The 23,134-nt window shown below is 36.8% G+C and overlaps 1 long non-coding RNA gene across 1 annotated transcript in view; it reads left to right on the plus strand.

The window, feature by feature from the left end:
* Positions 1-23,134, plus strand: part of LOC130457516 (uncharacterized) — a 27,982-nt gene continuing 4,848 nt past the window's right edge. The window contains exon 1 of the long non-coding RNA XR_008916777.1: positions 1-22,187. This is a non-coding gene — a long non-coding RNA (uncharacterized LOC130457516). The remainder of the gene's footprint in view (positions 22,188-23,134) is intronic.

Raw genomic sequence — 23,134 nt, forward strand, 5'->3', positions numbered from 1 at the left:
TTGTGACTTAATAGGTATTCATTGAAGACTTGCTACAGGCCTCATTGCTGGGCCATGTGTAGAGAGTGGAAAATATAAAACAAGAATTCCTTTTTTCACTGAGTTCATTATGTAGTTGAGGAGATGAGGTTAGCACACCTGATGTTTATTTGAGTGCTGCCTATTTGCAAGATGAGGGCAAAAAGATGAATACTCAATCTACTTTAGCCCTACTCTGGCAAAGCCATACCTTTGACTTTGGCATAAGTACTTTTCTCACCTTCCTGCTCTACTACCCCTTTTTTAAATGAACCCTTATTTTTTGTCTTAGAATCAATATTATGTATTGATCCCTAGGGAGAAGAGCGATAAGGGCTAGGAAATGGGGGTTAAGTGACTTGTCTAGGGACACACAGCTAGAAAGAGTCTGAGGCCACATTTGAATTGACAACCTTCCATCTCTAGGCCTGGCTCTCAATCCACTGAGCTACCCAGTTGCCCCCTTATACTTCTCTTAATATCTGCTAATTATGATCTTCAGCCTCATTTCAACTTCTGGCCCCTTTATCCTTTTCCCAATTTCTATAATCCATTGGTTCCCTAATGACTACTTTCTTTTCTATCTAGTTTGGCCAGCCAAGTGGCACAATGAATAGAGTGCCAGGCCTGGAGTAGGAAAATTTATCTTCCCAAGTTCAAATCTGGCCTCAGACACTTACTCGATATATGACCCTGGCCTGTTTGCCTCAATTTCCACATTTGTAAAATGAACTGGAAAAGGAAATGGTAAACCACTTCGGTATCTTTGCCAGAAAACCCCAAATGGAATCATGTAGAGTCAGACAAAACTGAATATCTAGTTTGGTCTCCCGAGTCGGCCATTCCAGAATGCCCTCAAGTCCCTTCTGATTTTTTACAGAGCTTACTGTAATTTTTTTTTTTGCTGTATTTGCTGGAAAAAGTTATAAAACCATGCTGACTAGGTTTATAACAGTTTCATGCTATCATGCTTCAACCAGGTCCTCCCTGCCACTTGCCAATTCTCATTTCTTATTGATTTCCACTAGAACATAAGTTCCTTCAGGACAATCTTTTTCAATTTTTGTCCTAACATCCTTAGCACCCTGCACAAATTATGTACTTAAAGATGCTACTTTAATCCTTACAAATATTCCCTCCAGCTGCAAAACCTTAAATTCCTAGTTACCCTTCCACATCCTATATTATCTTACTCCTTGCTTTTTATTAAATAAAAATCTGCAAATTGATAGGTTTTGTGAGTTCCATATTGTTATTTCATCTACAAATGAAATTATCTTCTGATTAGTCTTATTATTATTATTTTTAATTTAGAATATTTTTCCATGGTTACATGATTCATGATTTTCCCCACCCCTCTTCCCTCCCTCTCTTGGAGCTGACAAGCAATTCCACTGGGTTATACATGTATCATTCAAAACCTATTTCCATATTATTCATATTTGTAATAGAGTGACCTTTTAACAATAAAACCCCAATCATATCCCCATCGAGCCACATAATCATTCATATCTTCTTTTTCTTCTTGAATTGCTACCACTAGCATTTCTAGTACAATAGTAAATAATAGAGGTGATAATGGATATTCTCGCTTCCCTCCTGATCTTACTGGGAAGGCTTCTAACCTGTCTTCATTGCAGATGATACTTGCTGATGGTTTTAGATATATACTGTTTATTATTTTTAGGAAAGGCCCTTCTATTCCTATGCTTTCTAGTGTTTCCAATAGGAATAAGTGTTGTATTTTGTAAAAGACTTTTTCTGCATCTATTGAGATAATCAAGTGATTTCTGCTGGTTTGGTTATTGATATGGTCAATTATGTGGATGGTTTTCCTAATATTAAACCATCCTTTCATTCCTGGTATGAATCCTACCTGGTCATAGTGAATAATCGTCATGATAACTTGCTGTAGTCTTTTTACTAGTATTTTATTTAAGATTTTTTTCATCTATATTCATCTATGCATCATCTAATCTCATTAAGGAGATTGGTCTGTGGTATTCTTTCTCTGTTTTTGGTCTGCCTGGCTTTGGAATCAATACCATATTTGTGTCATTAAAAGAATTTGGTAAGATTTTTTTATCTTTGCTTATTTTATCAAATAATTTTTACTCTATTGGGATTAATTGCTCTTTTAATGTTTGATAGAATTCAATTATAAACCCATCTGGCCTTGGAGATTGTTTATTAGGAAGTTCCTTGATGACTTGTTCAATTTCTTTTTCTGAGATGGGATTATTTAAGTATTCTATTTCCTCTTTTGTTAATCTAGGCAATTTATATTTTTGTAAATATTCACTCATTTCACCTAGATTGTCACATTTGTTGCCATATAATTAGGTAAAATAGTTCTTAATAATTACCTTAATTTCCTCTTCATTAGAGGTGAGATCACTCTTTTCATCTTTGATACTGTTAATTAGCTTCTCTTCTTTCTTTTTCCAGTACTTTATCTATTTTATTTGTTTTTTCAAAGTATCAACTCCTAGTCTTATTTATTAGTTCAATAGTTCTTTTACTTTCAATTTTGTTAATTTCTCTTCTAATTTTTAGGATTTCAAATTTAGTTTTTATCTGGGGATTTTTAATTTGTTCTTTTTCTAATTTTTTAAGTGGCAGTCCCAATTCATTGACCTCATCCCTCTCAATTTTGTTGCTATAGACACTCAGAGATAAAATTTTCCCCTGAGTACTGCTTTGGCTATATCCCATAGGTTTTGATATGTTGTTTCCTCATTGTCATTCTCTTTAATAAAGTCCATAATTGTTCCTATGATTTCTTTTTGACCCACATGTTTTGAAGAATTAGATTATTGTTTCCAATTAATTTTAAATTTGCCTTTCCACAGACCCTTGTTAAGTATAATTTTTATTGCATTATGATCTGAAAAAATTACATTTATTATTTCTGATTTTCTGCATTTGTTTTCAATATTTCTATGCTCTAGTACATGGTCAATCTTTGTATATGCACCTTGAACTGCTAAGAAGAAGATATATATTCTTTTTTATCCCTGTTCAGTTTTCTCCAGATATCTTTTAACTCTAATTTTTCTAGTGTTTCATTCACTTTCCTTACTTCTTTCTTATTTATTTTTTTGGTTTGATTTATCTAGTTCTCAAAGGGGAAGGTTGAGATCCCCCACTAGTATGGTATTACAGTCTATTTCCTTCTACAAGCTTTCTTGTAGAAATCTAGGTGCTGTACCATTTGGTGCATGAATGTTTAATAATATTATTTCATTGTTTGTAGTACCCTTTAGCAAATTGTTATTTCCTTCCTTATCTCTTTTAATCAGATCAATTTCTGATTTAGCTTTGTTTGGTATCATGATTGCTATTCCTGCTTTTTTTACTTTAGAGGATGCATAATAAATTCTGCTCCAGACTTTTACCTTGAATCTGTATGTGTCACCCTGTCTCAAATGTGTTTCTTGTAGACAACATATAGTAGGATTCTGGTTTTTAAGCACCTCCGCTATCTGCTTCCGTTTTATAGGTGTGTCCATCCCATTCACATTCAGCATTATGATTGCTGTGTATTGCCTTCCATCATATTATCCCCTTTAAATCCTGCTCTATTCCCTTTCTCTCTGTTATCCTTCACCACTATTTTGCCTTTTTGTCACACACCCCCTTCCCCTCCCTCTAGTTGCCTTCCTTTTCCCTTGTCTTATTCCCCTTCTACTTCTCTTTGGGGTAAGATAGAATTCTATACTCCACTGATTAGAATAAGATAGAATTCCCCACTGTGTACACTTGTTTTACCCTCTCTGATCCAGCTACAATGAGAATAAGCTTTCAGCATTGACCATCACCACCTTTCTCCTCCCCTCTGTATAATGATTTTTCATACCTCTTTATGTTATATAGTTTACCCCATTCTATCTCTCCTGTAAATCTTGAAATCTCTCAGACTTGTGAATGTTAAAAATTTCCCCATCAGGGAATTCTTAATTGGAACAAATTCCCTACTGAGAAACATTCCCCATTTTGATGTGAGAACTCGCCAGGATCAGAAATGGGAGGACCTCTACTCCAACCTTACTTAAGACTGCTTTAGGGAAAAAAAAAACTCCTTGCTAAACAAAGAAAGTTCTTGGATCCATGCTTATGGTGGGGCAAGGAGTTCTTTGAGCCAGGCCTGTTTTTAGAATTGATACAATGGGATGCTAAGTGCCCATAAAGGTGGGGCAACTTGTAAACTACTTAGACCTAAAAGGTAAAAACTTACTCAGAGGTTTTCTCTTAATGAAATTAGTCAACACAGCAGCATTTTTTTTCTCTTACTAAAGAGATTAATCTACTCAGCTGTGAATTCAAAATGGGCTGTCTTTTGGAAAACATCTACAGTGATTGGTAGATGTAGGGACTTAGGGGAGGTGACATGGGAGAAAAACCGCTATATAAGAAAAAGCAGAATCTCTTGAGGAGAGATATATCCTTTTGGATATATCCTTTTGGAGAAATCCTTTTGGAGGATCTCTGATGAGGATAGCTTGGGAAGAATCTCTTGAGAGAGGCTCTGGAGAAGGGAAGCTCTTGGAGGACAATCTCTAAGGAGGTCTCACTGGAAGGCTCTCTGGTGAAGTCACCTGATATGGAGCTAGCCTGGTGTTACTAGAATCCTTGTTTAGTCAGACCTTGTGGTGAGTGTTAAAAAACTGACTGATTTCTCTTTTAAAGACTCAGGTCTAGGCCATATTGGCTTGAGGCCCTTCATACTTATTCCTTTCTTACTCTCTCTCTCTCTCTCTCTCTCTCTCTCTCTCTCTCTCTCTCTCTCTCTCTCTTTCTTTGATTACTCATTGTATTGTTAATTAGAATCTCTATAAAACCCAATTGACTTGGGTATTTGAATAATTGGGAATATTTCCCTGGCGACCACCTTATATTTGATTTTAAAACCCAAGACACTGTAGTGAAACATATTTCTGCGGTCAAATTTACTCACCCTCTCTTATATCTATCACAATTTATATCTTCCACTATTTCAATCACTACAGTTTAAGACCTCAACCATTTTAAATCTCACACTCCCTTCCCTTATTTCTTAGTGCAACCCTCTCAGCCCTTGATAGATTTTTTACATATTATTCATATGCATATATATCATGCCATATAATACATATATATTGTTCCATATCACATTTACATATATATCATATCATCATATACATCATATCATAATCAGTTTACTTCTCTGTCCTCTTTCTGAGTTAATTCCTTCTACTCTACTACTAAGAATGATTTTTGAGAATTACAGAAATCCTCTTTCCATGTAGGCATATAAACATTTTCGCCTTAATGAGTCCCTTAAAATTTCTTTTTCTTATTTACCTTTCTGGGCTTCTCGTGTCTCATGTTTGGACTTCATATTTTTTGTTTAGGTTTGGCTTATTCCTCAGGAATGCATAGAAATTTTCTATCTTATTGAATGTCCATTTTACCCCCCTGAAAGGATATACTCAGTTTTGCTGGATAGGTGACTCTGGGTTGTAAACCCAAATCTTTTGCCTTCCTGAATATTATATGCCATGCCTTTGTATCCTTTAATGTAGAAGCTGCTAGATCCTGTTTGATCCTGATTGTAGCTCCATGGTATTTGAATTGTTTCTTTCTGACTGCTTGAAATATTTTTTCCTTGGCTTGGTGACTTGAATTTAGCTTTCCTGGAAAGTGTCATTTGAGGATTTCTTTCTAGAGGCGATCTGTCAATTGTTTCAATTTCAATTTTTTTTTTTTGTTTGAGGATCTCTGGGAAGTTATCTTTGATAATTCTTGTAATATTATATCCAAGGTTTTTTCTTGATCATGGATTTCAGGTAGTCCAATAATTCTCAAATTGTCTCTCCTAGATCTATTTTCAGGGTCAGTTGTTTTATCAATATACTGTTTGTAGATAGAAAGGGAACATTTGAACGATTATGAGAAAGATCTATGTTTCATATCTAGCAGATTATTCAATTCATTAGAGTATTTGAACATTGTATTATTAAGACTGTGTTAGGTGTTAGCTGCTAGGGGAGATGGGACTATAAATAAGATCTAGTTCCTGTCCATAAAGAGATTGAAATTTCTAAGAGGTTCATATATATATATATATATATATATATATATATATATATATATATATACATATATATGATTATACTATAAATTGGAGTACAATTGATAAAAGGAATATACAATCCTAGAAATCAGTGAAGGTGAGATCACTTTAAGTTGTAGTGAAGGGTGGAGATTAGGGAAGGCTACCCTGAAGAGGCAACTCTTACATTGGACCATGAAAAGAATTAGGATGCTAGTAAGGAGAGAATGGAAGGAGAACACAGCATCAGGCGATGCTTACATATAGCAGGAGAAAAGATGTTAGAGAAGTGGCTTGAGAAGTAGGATGGAAACCAGGAAAAGCATTGTACTACTGAAGCTAAGGAACAGAGAATATGGAGGAAGCTCTAAGACAAGAAAAGACCTTTGGATTTAGCAGTTAGAAGATCACTGGTCACTTTTAAGAGTTAGGCTCAGAGACAATTTGGTTATTTTAAAAACCCCTTACCTTCCCCCTTGGATTCAGTACTGTGTACTGGTTCTGAGGCAGAAGAGTGCTAAGGGGTAGGCAATGGGGATTAAGTGACTTGCCCAGGATCACATAGCTGGGAAGTGTCTGAAGCTCCATTTGAACCCAGGACCTCCCGTCTCTAGGCTTAGCTCTGTCTATTGAGCCATCCAGCTGTCCCCAGAGACTAATCTTTCTTTCTCCACTTGTTCTCATCCTTCCCATTCTTGTCTCTTATTTTTGTTTATACTTTCCTCATTCCTGGAATGGATTTCTTTTTCACCTATGGAGTACAGTAGGTTAGAGTGCTAGATGTCGAATTAGGAAACTCTCAATTCAAATCTGGTCTCAGACATGTACTAATTTTGTTATCCTGGTCAAGTCACTTAGACCTCTGTTTGCCTTAGTTTACTAATCTGTAAAATAAATATAAATAACATAGGACTTAGCTGCTAGGGTTGTTTTAAGGATAAAATTAGATAATGTTTTTATACTTATACAAATTTAAAGCAGTCTATAAATGCTAGCTCTTATTATTTTACTCTTTTGTTATCATCATCATCATTGCCATAATAGAGAAGTCCAGAGATTTAGGGAAGGATTCCTCTTTGAATTTTTCAGCTGAAGATCCAGAATTCAAACTTGTCTCACTGGTAACTCTTCTTGTGATAAAGTATAAACAACTTACCAGCTTTGACTGCCTTCCTTTTAGACTGAGCTATTTATTCCAAGGTTTGTTTCCCAGAAAGCCCCTCTTTATCTCTAGAATTCTAAGTTTATTCTCCCAAACAGTTAAAGATGTACTTCTCTTTCTAAAGCACTCAGCACAGTGCCTGGCACAGAGTGGGGACTATATAACAGCTTATTCCCTTCTCTTCCCTTCTTCCTATGAACAAAAGGAAACGTAATTGAGGGCTTTCTAGTAGAACATCATGGAGTCTCCTTCTGCCCCTAATTAAACACTGTGACCTCAGGCAAGTTATTTAATCTCTCTGTGTGCTTCAGTGTTCTCACCAATAAGATAGAGATAATGAGACATTCCCTTCCTATCTCACAGGTTATTGGGAAGCAGTAAAAATGTTTTCATTAAGTTTTACTTTTCTGCTTTTCTCTCTACCTTGGAGAGCTCATTTATTTTTATGAATTTAACTCTCTCTCAGATGATGGCTCCCAAATCTAGATCTATAGTTCTTTTCTTTTACCTGAACTCCAGTCCCATATCTCCAGTTTTCTACTAAGCACTTTAACAGGGAGGAAATGTCCATATCGCTTCAAATTCTACATGTATAAAACCAGCTTCTCCTTCTAGCTTACTTATTTCTTTCAGTAGCATCATCAATTTCTCAATTATCAAGGTCCAAAACTTGGGCATCTTCTTTGACTCATTCTTCTTTCTCATATACTTTAACTTAACAGTTACCAAGTCCTTTCATTTCTCTTGTTGAGATGTCCCTCAGAGCCTCTCCTTCCCAATTTGTAATAACACTTCCGGTGACCCCTCCCCCTCATTTCAAGCTTTCATTGAATCATTCTCAGGTTATTAAAAAAGACTCAAAGTTCAACTTCTGACTTACTTTTCTTTCTCATCATTTCATCATCCTGAATTACTAAGACCATTTAAAACAGTGAAATCAACAAAAAGTGCAAAAACTCCCTCCCGAAAATGTATTACCAGACTGAGAAAAGGACACTTGTTTACAGCATAGGAACCAAAACAAGAAGGGTAGCAAGAAGGGTATCTGTCACCTTATCCAGTTGAGAACATTCACAATGAGTGACTTCAGTTTTTTGTAGCTCTGTGCACATCCACATGAATGACTATGAAAATGCCATGACTATAACTTTGAGGGTAACAAGTAAATTTTGTCAAGTAGGCAAATTCACAAATATGAAATCCATGAATAATGAGGAATGACTCTTTCTCTCTCTGTGTATTTTTATGTATGCATGTGCCTATGTATGTATATGTGTATTTCTCTTTACACACACACACACACACACACACACACACACACACAGACTTTTACCTAAATAGGCCTTGAATTCAATTTTGAAAATATTCTCAAAAAAAGTTTTCAGGCTTTCACTTGATCAGGGTTCCACTCTTTCATTCTCTTAATCTTTGATACATTCTTAGGTTTTTGACAAGGTAAATTATGTTGTGGAAGGAGGTAGTGGTTTAGGGGATGGGTTAGAATTAGACAGCTGTGAGAAACGTGTTCCTTATTTGTTTCTGTCCTGTTCTGTCTGCCTCCTCATTAGATGAGCCCACTCACTGGTCCCATCTTCAGTCCTGTCCTACCAGGGCTGAAGGTCAGATTTGGTCAATTTAAGTAAAAGAGACTTCAAATCTCATAGTGATTTACTGCCATTTGGCAGGCAGATTGTGGGTGTGGTCTGATAATGGAATCTCTCAGAGTAACTGATCAGCTAGTCATAATATTGTGATCTGCTCTAAGACACTGGCAGAGTCATCTTTGTAAACATGCAAGAAATCATAGCAAAGATAAAGCTTACACTAAAGCTCAGCATTTTAAAATATCTCTCACATAGCCAATTTACTTGGCAGACTTTTTATTTTGTAGGTATTTAATCCTGGGGCACAGTAGTGGTCTTGCCTATATATGGAATATACCACTATATGATTTAAAGACTGTTAGGATAAGCCTCTGACACGAAATCCTTAGTTACTCCTTGGGGTTAGAATGCAAATGTAACATAGAAAGGTTTTACATTGGACAGTTATTACGTTTTGAGCTTTTCTTCTGGATTCCCATAGAACTTAGTTTATATGAATCATATACCATGTATCTCTTTTTTCCTCCCACTAACAATAACCTAGCCAAGCTCTAATCACTCATGTCTGAACCAGAGCTATACCTAAGATAGAACAACTGGCACCTTGCTTCCAGGTCCCTAATTTATACGGTATTATCATTTCCATATACTAACCTCCCTACCACCCCCTTTCTTCTTCCCCTTCTACTTTTCTATAGGGTAATATAGGATTCTATTCCCCAATGAATCTGACTGTTACTCCCTCTTTGATCCAATTCTGATGAGAGTAAGATTTAAGTATTACTAGTCGCCACCCTCATCCTTCCCTCCACTGTAATATTTTTTTCTCTATGCCTCTTTATGCGATGTAATTTACACCATTTTACCTCTCTTTTCTCATTTCTCTCAGTGCAATCCTCTTTTTTAACCCCTTGTTTTTTTTGCATATCATCCTAAATACCCTCTGTCCATGTTTATTTCTTCTAACTACTATGATAATAATAAAAATTTTAAGAGATACAAATATTATCTTTCCATGTAGAAATATACACAGTTCAACCTTACTGAGTCCCTTAAGTTTTTCCTTTTATTTACATTTTTATGCTTCTCTTGATTTTGTATTTGGACATCAAATTTTCTGTTTATGTCTGATCCCCTGAAAGAATGTAATCAGTTTTGATGGGTAGAAGATGATTCATCATCTACTCAGTTCCCTTGTGTTCCAGAATATTATATTCTAAGACTTTTGATCCTTTAATGTAGAAGCTGCCAAATCTTGTGTAATCCTGATTGGTGCTCTGTGATATTTGAATTGTTTCTTTCTGGCTGCTTACAGTATTTTCTCCTTGACCTGAGAGCACTTGAGCTTGGCTATAACTTTCCTGGGAGTTATCATTTGGGGATTTATTCCAGGAATCAATCTGCGGATTTTTAAAATTTCTATTTTACCCTCTTGTTCAAGAATATCAGGGAAGTTTTCTTTGAGAATTTCTTATAATATAACATCTAGGCTTTTTTTTTATCATGACTCCCAGATAGTCTATAATTCTTAAGTTGGCTCTTGCAGATCTATGTTTGAGGTCCATTGCTTTTTCAATGAGATATTTTATGTTTTCTTCTTAACGTCATATTGCCTTTTAAGAAAAAAACTACTTTGGCCTTTGTGGCAGATATTATTTCTGCTGGCTTGTTTATTGTTCCTCTCTTGAATGTGCTTCAGATTTTCCAGCCATCAGAAATAATACCATATCACTAATAGATACCTTCATTGTCCCCCACCCCTTTCCAGCTCCCTTTTGTGTGTAGTTTTCCTTTGTTAGAATGTAAACTCTGAGGGAAAGAAATATTTTCCTTTTTTTTTGCAGTATTTGTATACCCAGTGCTTAACACAGTGCCTAGCACAAAGTAAGTACCTCATCATTGCTTGTTGCTTGCCTCCCATAGAGGTGAACCTCAGAGTTTATCTTGATTTGTATTTTTTTTTAATTTTTTTTAGTATATTTTCTCATTGATTTATATTTTTCTAATCATTAGTGATTCTACTTAAATTTTAGTAATGTGTTTGATAAAGTACCTCACGCTGTTTATTTGGAAAAGAAGGAGAAAGGTCAACTAGACAATGATATAATTGGATAATTTGAAATTAGTTGTATGGCTGGATTCAAAGGAATAGTCATTAATGACTCTATATCATGGAAGGAAAGCTGAAGTTATCTGCCAATAACTTGGAAGTAGTAATAGATGACATGCTTATCAAACTTGAACATAGAACAAAGATGGGAAGAATAGCTAAACATATATTGTTCATAAATCTTAGATGAAGAGGCAGCCCTTCTCCTTACTGAGGCCAAATTCCCTATATGTTCCTTTAATGGCATTTTCAGCAAATTGTCCCAGATATCACCCATATTTGTCACCTATTCTTCAGGCTCTCCACATCTATAAACATTGTAGGTGCCTTCATCCTGAAAAATAAAAACAACCCAACAACCCTCATTTGATATGACTATCCTCATTATGTATCTCTTCTCTTCTTGGCTGAGCTTCATGAGAAATATATCTATATTAAGTATCTTCACTTCCCCCTTACTTACTTATAAATTCCTGGTTTCAGATCTCACCTTTCAATGAAAACTTCCTCTCCAAAGTTACTAATGATCTCTTAATTGGGAAAGCAATTATCCCATCTCAGACCTCATCCTTTTTGTTCTCTCCTCAGAATTCAAGATAGTTGATCTCTACTCTTTGCATTTAGGTTTTCTTGACTCTTCTCTGTCTTAGTTCTCCCCCCCTCTCTTTCTGACTACTCTTTCTTTGTTGTATCTTCATCCATGCCACACTCACTAACCATAGGTGTCCCCTAAGAAGCTGCCCTGGATCTCTTTTCCTTTTTCCCAGGAACTTATTTCATTTAGTAATTTCATTAACTCCCTCATCAGATACCGTCTCTATGCAGTTGATTCTCAGATCTATATACCTAGCCCCCATCTTCTCTGAGTCCTTCATCACCAGTTGCCTCTTGGATGTCTCAGACTAGGTATCTTTTCTTTTTTCCTAAAACCATTACCTTCTGTCTTATAATAATACTGTGTATTGATTCTAAGGCAGAAGAGTGGTAAAGGCTAGGCAATGGGGGTCAAGTGACTTTTCCAGGACACATAGCTGGGAAGTGTCTTGAGACCAGATTTGAACCTAGGACCTCCCATCTCTAGGTCTTGCTCTCAATCCACAGAGCTACCCAGCTGCCCCCTCAAATTAGATATCTTGTCGGCATGTTAATGTATCCCAAAGAAAATTCACTCTCTTTCCCCATAAACTTTCCTTTCATCTGATCTTCCTTATTATTGAATGAGCATCATTGTTCTCCTAGTCACCAGGTGGCTCCCCATATTAGTGCCATCTTTTACTCCTCAATCTCACTCATCCCACCTATGTAATCCATTGCCAAATCTTGCCATTTCTGTCTTCTCCACAGCTCTTGTTTAGGTTACTTTCTCCACTCATCCAGTCATTGTATAGTTCAGGCCTTCACCAACCAAAGTTGCCAGCTTCACTCTGTCTTCTAGAGTCATTGAAGTCCAGTGGCAAGACAAAATTCAAATCAACCATTGATGGTTCAGGATGTAGTGGATAACTTTGGCATCTTTGATGTCCAACTAAGCTCTAAGTGCTTCACAGTGTTTGCTTCCATCACCTTCATGGCTGTGGAACAAATTGTTCTAATCTACCCCTTCTACTGGGGGAATTCTTCACATGCCTGGAATAGATACCTCTTAACTCACCAAAAAGTTTATTGTTTTTTAAGACCCTTATATTCCATCATGGAATTAATATTGATTCAAAGGCAAAAGAGTGGTAAGGACAAGGCAAAGGGGATAAGTGACTTGACCAGGGTCACATAGCTAGAAGTCTGAGGTCAGATTTGAACCCAAGACCTCCCATCTCTAGGACTGGCTCTCAAGCCATAGAGCCACCTAGCTGTACCCCTCATTGACAGGTTTTTGAGGTCTCTCCTTTACAATAGTCTCCTCATTGTTTTCTCTGTATCAAATCTCTCCCCATTCCAATATATCCTCAAATCATCTGCCAAAGTGATTTTCCTAAAGCATAGCTCTAATCCTGTCACATACCCTCCTGCCCCCCACTTCTGCCATTTACTCAGTTAAATCCCTAATAACTCCACGATCAAATATCAAGCCCTTTGTTTGACAATTAAGACTTTATGATTTGACTTCTGCCTATCTTTCCCTTCCATGTACCACATTTCATCTCTGCTGGTTTATTTGCTAATCCTTGAACAGATATTTCAACTTCCATCTCTGTGATTTTGTAGTTTTTTTTTTTAGGGAACTAAGCTCAGACATCTCATTTCTCACTTACCTACTCTGTTCTTTGACTTCTCTGACTTTTCCACTATGCAGTTAGGTACCTCCTCCAATCCCTTTAGCTTTTTGCTTACCCAATTAGTCTTACCAATTAGATTATAAGCTCCTTAAGTGCAGGGGCTGCTTCCTATTTTATATTTGTACACCTCTTATTTTTATATATATTTACATGTTGTTTCTTCCTTTAGAATGTAAACTCCTTGGAGGTAGAGACTGTTTTTTACTTTATTTTCCTCTCCAGGACTTAGCATGATGACTAGCATTTATAAGAGCTTAATAAATGCTATCAGCAACAAATCATTTGTTATTTCAGAAGGGAACGGTTTATACTGGCATTTCCTACATTCTTTGACTTTCTCTACATTATACTGGACTTTAAGAATCCTTAACTTGCCTAACAGTCAGTTCTATGTCCAGAAGAGGTCAGGCTTGTTCTCTTGTAATGCTTTGCAGTTGTAGCCAATAGTTACAGATAACCAATCTAGCATTGTTCTTGTGGTATACTATCAAGTTAACCTATTTTCTTCCTGTGACTGTTTTTTTCTGAAACAGAATGAGACTTGACATTATGCCTTCTAACTGGTCTTCTAACTAATCTTGCCATTTTCCAATCTGTTTTATACACTTCTGTCAAGTTAATCTTTATAAAGCATAGATGTGATTATTTTACTTTCCTGTTCAAAAAGCTACTGAGTCCATCTTCCTTCTCCTGCATTCAAGGCCTTCCTCGACCTGGCTCCAATATACATTTTCTGATCATATCTTGCCTCTAGCCAAACTACTCACTATATTTAAACATATTTTACACTTTTTCTGAATTTGCTACATCATTTTTAGTCCCTGTCTTTTTCTAACTCTGCCAGTTTAAAACCTATCAGTCCTCTGGATTTACATAGTTTTGGTTCAATCTTGGAGATTCATCACTAATTACCATCATTTTGGCTTATGCTCTCTCCCAGATTTTCCACTGAAAACATTATAATTCAGCTACTATTTAAGTCTATTTAGAAAAAGAAAAGTGGCAGTCATTTCTCATGTAGTCATTCTACCTAACAACATATCAAATATAGTTGAGACTTTAATTAACCTATCAGAATATGCAAAAAAACTTTTATACCTAACCTACTCAATAGCAACAACTCATCCTGCCCTGGTGAAAAACCTTCACCTCCCCCCAAGAATCTATATGTTTTCCTGATTTAGACTACTGTCTCAGAGTTGAGAATCTATCACTACCCAAGAACAAGGAAGAGGGCCAACCCCTTCTCTCCTGAACCAAAACAAACCATCTAAATCCCAGCACCTGGTATAAAAGAGAATTCCTTACTCTGTTGTCTATCCTGAGTTAACACTAACTTAAATGCCCCTACTTAGTACCTCACTAGACTGAAGACAGGATTAACTCCCCCTTGTCTACTTTTGAATTGAATCAACAAAAGATTAAACACCCTACTTACCACTAGGTAGGAAGCTAGCAAAGTACTTAGAGAATTCATACCCTTAGAAATCCAATCAGCTGGGAATCTGTGAATTTTTTTGATGAGAACTTAACCTTCAAAAGGTGAGAAGTTGATCCTACAGACACTGCCCCCTGGGCAGTGCTAGACAATTTGGAAACTGTGATTGGCCCCTGTGAAGAGGGGAAGAGAAAAGAAGTCACATAAAAAGCAAGCCCCAAACTCCTTCAAAGCAGATTGTCTTTGAGAAGATAGACTGAAGAGATTGTCTTCTGGAGATAATCTTAGATAGTTTTTGAGGGAGATTCACTGAAGACTACTCCTTGGATTGTGGGCTTGGAGTTCAGCTTCTACTGGGACTCTGAATCTAAGGATTACTTTGTTGGGTGAGTAAAAGGCTGACCTTTTTCCTACCTTCTGGAGAGACTAATTTCCATCTTGTAGGAGGCCAGGTGGTTACTCACTACCAGCCTTCCTGATTGAGAACTAATTAATCTCTACCTGGATTAAGCAGACTTTTGGCAAAGCATTTAGGTTGATAGGATAGATAACTTCTCTATCCCCCTCACATTTCTCTTCTTTATTATTTCTTCCCTATTTGTAAATATTTGTAAATAAATTTCTGACTTGATAAAATAAATGCTGGTGACCACATAATTTTATATAATCATTGTGCAACCATTCATTTTAACCTTTACACTGGGAAAGTCATGGTCTAGGTTTGCCCCTCCACATCCCAACTCTAGTTCCTATATAATGCAAGAATTCCTCTACTTGGTTCAGGAGCTTTTCCACTAAGTGTGGGTATATAGGAAGCTTGATTCCAGAACCATTCATTGTCCAAGGCCTATGCTACTGCTCTGCCACCATTCCTCCACTGCTGTAAGATTCTGTTACTTCAGCTCACTCTGGCCCAGGATTCCCTGCCCTTTACTTCTCCCTCTCTGCTTCTCTCCTTGAGCTTACCTCAGCACCCTGATACACATGATTCCCTGGAGAAGGAACTTGAAGTGTATCTATGTGTCTAATCAGCTTCTCTCCACTCATCTGGGCTCTAGTTGTCTCATAGGTATTGCCACCTCTCCAGACCTAAAAAAAATCCAGGTCCAAGGGTATTGCTCAGGTGGATTACTATCCATGACTCAATCATTAATCTTTAATGTGGTATGAACAGTTCCCCAGGCCATAATACTTTATCAAGGTAACTCCATTAGCCAGAACAAATGCTTCAAAGAATTAACCTGGTTAACAAGGAGAATTAACCTGGTTAACAAGGAAAATTAACCTTATCAAGAGCTTAATATCTCATTAAGGAGACAGGAGGGATTTGAGAGGGCTTCAACAACCTCTATATTTGACATGTCTTTTATATTTTTGTTCATGTCTTAGATAAGATTCTCAAATATATTTTATTTAACAATCACCCTCATTATCTAGCTTTGCACATGGTAGACACTTTGTGATATTTGTTGACTGTTGCTGATCAGATTTACTGATGTAAATTCTGTCCTAAACATCCCTGAAATCCTTGGAGGCCCCTTTTCTTCCACCGACCTGTTTCGTAATTAGCAAAAAAAGAAAAAGGGAAGAATAATCTTCTCTTGAAGAGAATGTCATGCCTATTATTTAGCATGTAGTTATATATTCTTGTTAACATAAAGCTGGAATGAGAGGATTCTGAAAAACTAAGGAACTAGTTATTCATTTTTGTCTCCCCTGACTCATGACTCATGACCAAGGGAAAAAAAAATTAAGGGCTGGATTCAACAGGAAGAAGAAGAAAATGAGGATGGTGAAGAATACAATTTTTTACCTGCAGAGCCTCAAATCTCAGGGAAGATTTTGCTCTCATTTGGGTTGCAGTGCAGCCCCAGGACCCAGAATTGAGTTAAGGAACTGGAGCCCTTTGAATAAATCCTCTCTCTCAATTTTATTTATTTGAAGACTGGACTCACAATGGCTTTATTTCATTCTCATTCTTTTATACTGTGTTGTTCTTCTGAATATTTAAAATAGTTTCCAATGCTTTGGTAAAGCCAGAACCATTCCATTTCTTTTAGAATGGAAGAGTACACATTATCTACATGTGCTGATTTAACCTCTATTTCTTTAAGTATCTTCTTACATGATTTGTATAAATAGAGATTTGGACAAGGCCTTTGGCTGTGTCCCAGCAGGTCAAACATCAGGATTATCTCTAGTCAAATAGAGATTTATAAGAGCTGGTCCCATGAATTAATATTGTCTGCTCTTTGAAAACAAATTTCTTTTAAATGCTATTGATAAGGGTAAAGATGATGAGCTTGATGATGATGTCATTTCCTTTTAAAGTTACCATGAATTAATTTAATCCCCTCCAAAATATTGAACTAAAGAGTTTAAGTGTTCTAGTTTGCTTCTTTCTTACCCCTTCCATTTTCAGGATATGTTCCTCCTTGTTTTCATCTTGATATGAAGGGCACTTGGAAAATAGTTAGCATTTATATAGAGTTTTGAGGTTTATAAAGTGTTTTAAAAGTATTAACTCATTTGATCCTCAATTGTTGTCCTGGGAGGCAATTATTATCCCCACTTTACAGATGAGGAAACAAACAGATTAAGTGATTTGCCCAGGGGCATTGTAGCTAGTCAGTGTCTGAGGCCAGATTTGAACCCTCAAGCCTTGATGATGGTAGGGCTTCCAGTTTCTTGAGTTCCTATTTTAATAGGAATTGACCTATGCAATTGTCTTCCTACTGCTCTCTTTGTTCACTTCTGTTCACAAGATAGAGTTTGGCTCTGAAGGAGACATTAGCAAGCAACCATCTAGTCCAACCTCTTCGTTTTCAGAGAGAAAACTGAGGTCCAGAGTGGCAAGTGTGTTAGCCAAAGGTCACACAATATATTGGGACTTGAACACAGTTCTTTTCACTCTAGAATTAGTGCTCTTTTCATGTTGGCTCTATTTGTAGGTGACCAGAACAGCAATTTTATCCTTGTTACTTGGGTGGCAACAGGTCAGGGCAGCTCAAGAGGGTGCCTGAGTGGGCCAACTACTGTTTTCAGGCAGGCTGGTCAAGTCCTGCTTGAGAAGAGCAGAGATTGGGAAGAATAGGGAATCAGCACAAGTGGGATTAGGAACCCAGGCTTTAGCGATTTGGAAATAAAGGGTCAGGGATCTAGGCAAAGAGTCTATGCAACATGGATTAAGAAACCCAGGCTGGACTCCAGATCTGTCCAAGCAGACTCTAGGCCAGAAGCTGGGCAAAGTAACAGAAAGAAGACACCATGTAGAAGAATACGACTTTATATTGCCAGATGTTCCCTATATATCTTTTGGCCAGGCCAAAACTATTTCCAAAATGTGAGTGGACCAGAAGAATGAGTTAGAGGCTAATAGTCAGTGGCATGCTTTCATAAAAATTTGTTATGCCAGTTAACTTCAGTTTTATTTTTAACCTGGTAATTAGTCCTATAGATTTAGGAAAATGTTGTAGATATAGTTTATGTAGATTTTAATAAAGCATTTGACAAGTCTCTAATTATATCCTTCCATCAACCAATTAGCATTTATTATCTTCTATGGGCCTTGCACTGTGCTAGATTCTAGGTAAACAAAATACAAAAATATGAAATAACGAGGCTTATATGCTAATGAAGGATACACGAAGTACATATATAAATATATGCCAAAGAAATATAAAGAGAATTTAAACATATAAAGAAATATAAAGACAAATGCAAAACAGTTAAATGCACAGTAGTTTAGAGGGGAACACTAGCAATTGGGATGAAGAAAAGGTTTCATGTTAAAGGTGGTACATGAGCTGTGTCTTGAAGAGACATCTTAAGGAAATCCATGAAATAGAGGTGAAGAGGGAATGCATTCTAGGCATGGGCTTAGAAATGGGAGATGGAGGGTCATGTGCAAGGAGCAGAGAGAAAGCCAGACTGGATTGCAGAGTATGGGAAAGGTATGTACATGTATTTATAATGTACAGTAGGGCTGGAGAGATACCCAAAGGCCATAAGCCAAACAGTTTTTATTTTACCCTGAAGGTAATAGATGAGTATAGGAGTGACTTTGGCAACAATGTAGAGGAAGATTAGAGTGAAGTGAGGCTTGATTTAGAAAGACCAATTAGGAGATTATTGCAAATATTTAGGTGAGAAGTGATAAGAGGACAAACAGAAAGAAGGGCACAGATGTGAAAGCTGTTGTGGAGGTAGAATTGGCAAGTTGCAGAGGTTTGTCAACTGACTGAATATGTGGGGCAAGGGAGAGTGAGGTGTCATGGGTAATGCCAAAGTCATAAACCTGGGAGAGTGGAAGAATGGTGGCAACTTAGGGAGAAATAGGGAATTTGGAAGAGAAGTGGGTTGGAAGGGTAAGATTTTGAGCATGTTGAATTTGACATGACTCTAGGATATAGAGTTAGAAATACCCAAAAGATAATCAACATTATGGGAATGAATCGCAGGGAAGAGACTAAGGCTCAATATGTGGAGTCACTTGCATAGAAATCATAAAAATAAAACCCACATCAGATCATGAAGTTACCAAAAGAAAGTGAGGGAAAGATAACAAGATGGAGAGATGAGTAGAGGATAGTAATGTGAAGATTAAAGTTAACTCCCCCCTGATTGTGAAGATTAAAATTATAATCCCTGCCTATTTTTAGATTTAAATCACCAAAAATGTAAACACCCAACTTAAAAGTTGAGTATGGAGATCTGTCCATTTTTAGATCTAATCACTAAAAGTATAAACATCCCACTTAATCATTAAGTGGAAGGTCTGTGACCCATGTGTGCGATAGTGAGTGACGAATCAGAATCAACTGACTACCTCCTGGGCAGTCCTAAAGCAAAAGTTCAAATGTGATTGGTAGACATAGAATTAGGGGAAGGCACAGGAAGTGATGCAAGATAAAGTGTCTTTAAAAGAGAGTGACAACTTCCTGAAGGGTTCTACTTGGAGTTCTACTTGGAGAGGAGGCTGAAGAGAATCTGCTGACTGAACCTGAGACCCTGTTCCTGGTGAGGCTGTTCTAAAATCTCTTCCTTTGAACTGACACGTGGTGAGTGAAAAGCTGGCTCTTAATTGCTAGATTTTTCTGTAGAGACTTTCCCAGGTCCTAGGATTTTGCCAAGGCCTAAGGACTAACTCTCCCTGCCTAGGGCTATGAGTAAATTACTTAGTGCTTAAGCTAGATATCTTACCCTATCCTCTCTCTGATTTTCTTACTTCACTCTTTCTATATTTTGTAAATAAATTGTAAATAAATCTCTTTGGAATTAATATAAATTCCTGGCAACCACACTCTTAAATAATCCAGTCCAACCCTTTTAAAATTAACCCCTTTTCCCCCTTACAGTAAAAGTGTGTGAATTTAGTCAGGTTAAATGATGAGACTCAAAAGATTAATCACAGGAACTTTCACTGGCGTGCCACAGGGAACTATCCATGACTCTATGCTCATTACCATTTTTATCAATGATTTATCAGTGGAGCCTTGACACAGAGATGACAAGCTGGCCACATTAGCAAATGGCATGAAACTGGAAAGGTTAACTAAAATGTTAGATGACAGAATCTGGATGCAAAATGTTCTTTCAGTCTAGAATTACAGGTTCAATCTAGTGAGATTCACTTGATGAATCTCATTCAACAGATACTTATTAAGCACTTCCTAGATGCTAGGGATACAAAGACAAAGAAAAGTAGTTCTTGCTCTCAAGGAGCTTACAGTCAAATATGAGTAAAAACAAAATAAATTCTAAATGATTTTGGTCAGGGTGGGGACAGAAAACACTAGCAACTATGGAATTCAGGGAAAACTTCTTATATAGGAGGTAAGCTAGGCATTTTGAGAAACAGAGGTGAGCATGGAGAGTATTATGAAGCATGCTGGGCAGGAATGTGAGGTCAGAGGAGGTACAATATAGAATCAATCCAAAAGGATGGATTAGAGACAGATTGTAAGGACATATAATGCCAAAGAAGTTTGTATTTCTACAGCCAATAGGGAACCAGTGAAGCTTCTACAGCAGGGGAGTGATGTGGTCAGGTTAGCACTTTAGGAATAAAATACCAAGTGCTTTGTAAAGGATGGATTGGAGATCAGGAAACCTAGAGGTATTCCTTGTAGGACGCTATTGTCAGAGTGTAAAATATTATTATTTTTTTTAATTGCAAAGTTTAAATTCCTTTTGAGAAAAATTTTAGGTTAAGAAACATGCTACCTCTCCGAATCCAGAAAGTGAACTGTTTGGAGAACACACCATGAAGATGCTTCCACAGACTACAAGCTGCACCAGAAGATTCAGAGTGAACCTTGGGATGTGGTGATTTGAACTGTGTGGGGTTGAATGCATTTGTTTTGTATGTATACTCTTATGCCAAAGGGGACTGCCCCCTAACAGGCTTTTTGTCAATGCACCTAGCAATCATTGGTTTTGTTCTCTTTTCTTCTTATCCTCAAATTATTGTAATTTCAAAGTTGGTATATTTACAAGACCTGTCAGAGAGACTAGTCTATCTCAGCTCTCAGAGGAGGAATGTAAAAATGGAAATTTTGAACCCTAGACTTCAATCTCCAGAAGTCCTTGGTATTTCCCAGAATTCCCTATAATCACACCTGAGTCCCCACCTAGGCAAGATCACAATTGGTATTTAACTGGCAGTAAAGCCTCCCATGCTCTCTTCTAGGCTTTTCTCTCTGCCATTGCAATGATGTAATAAGTAAGCTAAGGGCAGGGATTTGAATGGGCGAATCAGCCATGGGCACATGATTATTATTTTGTACCTTCTTTATTCCTCAATTTCTAATAATCCTTAGTAAACCTCTAAAAATAATATGTTTTTATTAGTAGAGATATAACTTAATTTTTACAACAGACAAGAAGAAAGGTTAAGGACCTGAACTAGAGGGGTAATTGTGTGAGTTAAATAATAAACTTAATAAGGATTTTTAAGAACTTTTTTCTTTAAAAAATGTTCTACACAAATTCTAAAGTAAACTTGCTTCACAAGTAAAAGATCAAGGAACCTTGACAAGGTAGCAATTCATATGGAAGAGTTCTCAAATTTTTACTGTATTAGCAATTCAAAATAAGGCCACAAGTGATACAGTATCCAATAATAGCAAAGACTAGCCTAAGCTATTTTAAAAAGCACAGTGTCCTAAAGATAGTTCTATACTGTATTGTGTTCCCTGATTAGATAACATTTGGAATAGTACATTTAATTCTAGGTACCACATTTTAGTGGAGCTAAATAGTTCTCTGCTAGATCTGGAGTTGGGAAGTCCTGAGTTCAGATTTGGCCTCAGACACTTATTAGCTGTGCCAACTCACTTAACCCCTATTTTCCTCTCTTCCTTATCTATAAAATGAGGACATTCTGGAAAAGGAAATGGAAACCCACTCCAGTATCTTTGCCAAGAAAACTCCATAGTCACATAGAGGTGGACATGACTGAACAACCACCACCACCATATTTTAGAGGTGAGGAGTCAGGATTATAAAATCATAGATATCATGATTGGTTAAAGGAACTGGGAAATATATTTGTTAGCCTGGAATTTAGGAAGATTTAGCAGAAAGCATTTTAATTGAAGTCTTTAAAGATTTTAAGGACCATCTCATGGAAATGGAAATAAATACTTAGCTTCAGAGGACAATACTGTGAGAAAATATGTGGGAGCTACAGTGAGACATTGATATATGGGAAAACTTGTTAATAATCAGAGCTATCCAAAAGTAAAGTCCATTGCTTTTGGAGATGAGTTCTCCCCCTTTAGAAGTCTTTAAAAGAAGGCTAGATTCACCAGTTATTAGAAATGTTGTAAAGGAGATTCTTGGTTAGTTATGGATTGGATTAGATTACCCCAGAGATTACGTCCAATGCTAAAATTCTATAATTTGGGACACTGATGCACAGTTGGTGGAGTTATGACCTGATCCAACTATTCTGGAGAGTAATTGGAACTATGCCCAATGGACTATAAAACCCTGGATACTTTTTAATCCAGCAATACTTTTATTAGGTCTGTATCCCAAAGAGATAAAGGTGTGTGTGTGTGGGGGGGGGGGGAGATGATCTATTTGTACAAAAAAAATTTAAGCATCTCTTTTTATGATGGCAAAGAATTAGAAATTACAGGGTTGCCCATCAACCAGGGAATGGCTGAATAAGTTGTGGTATATGATTGAGATGGAATAATCTTGTGTTATAAGAAATGGTAAGCAGATTATTTCAGAAATACCTGGAAAGACTTACGTGAACTAGTGCAACGGGAAGTAAGCAAAACCAGGAGAACACTGTGCATAGTAACAGCAATATTGTATGATAATCAATTGTAAATAATTTAGCTATTCTTAGTAATACAAAGAACCAAAACAATTCTGATGGACTTATGATGAAAAACCTTATCTACTGTCAACCTCCAGAG

Source organism: Monodelphis domestica, chromosome 2, assembly GCF_027887165.1.
Source record: "Monodelphis domestica isolate mMonDom1 chromosome 2, mMonDom1.pri, whole genome shotgun sequence".
In the NCBI taxonomy this organism is placed as follows: Eukaryota; Metazoa; Chordata; class Mammalia; order Didelphimorphia; family Didelphidae; genus Monodelphis; species Monodelphis domestica.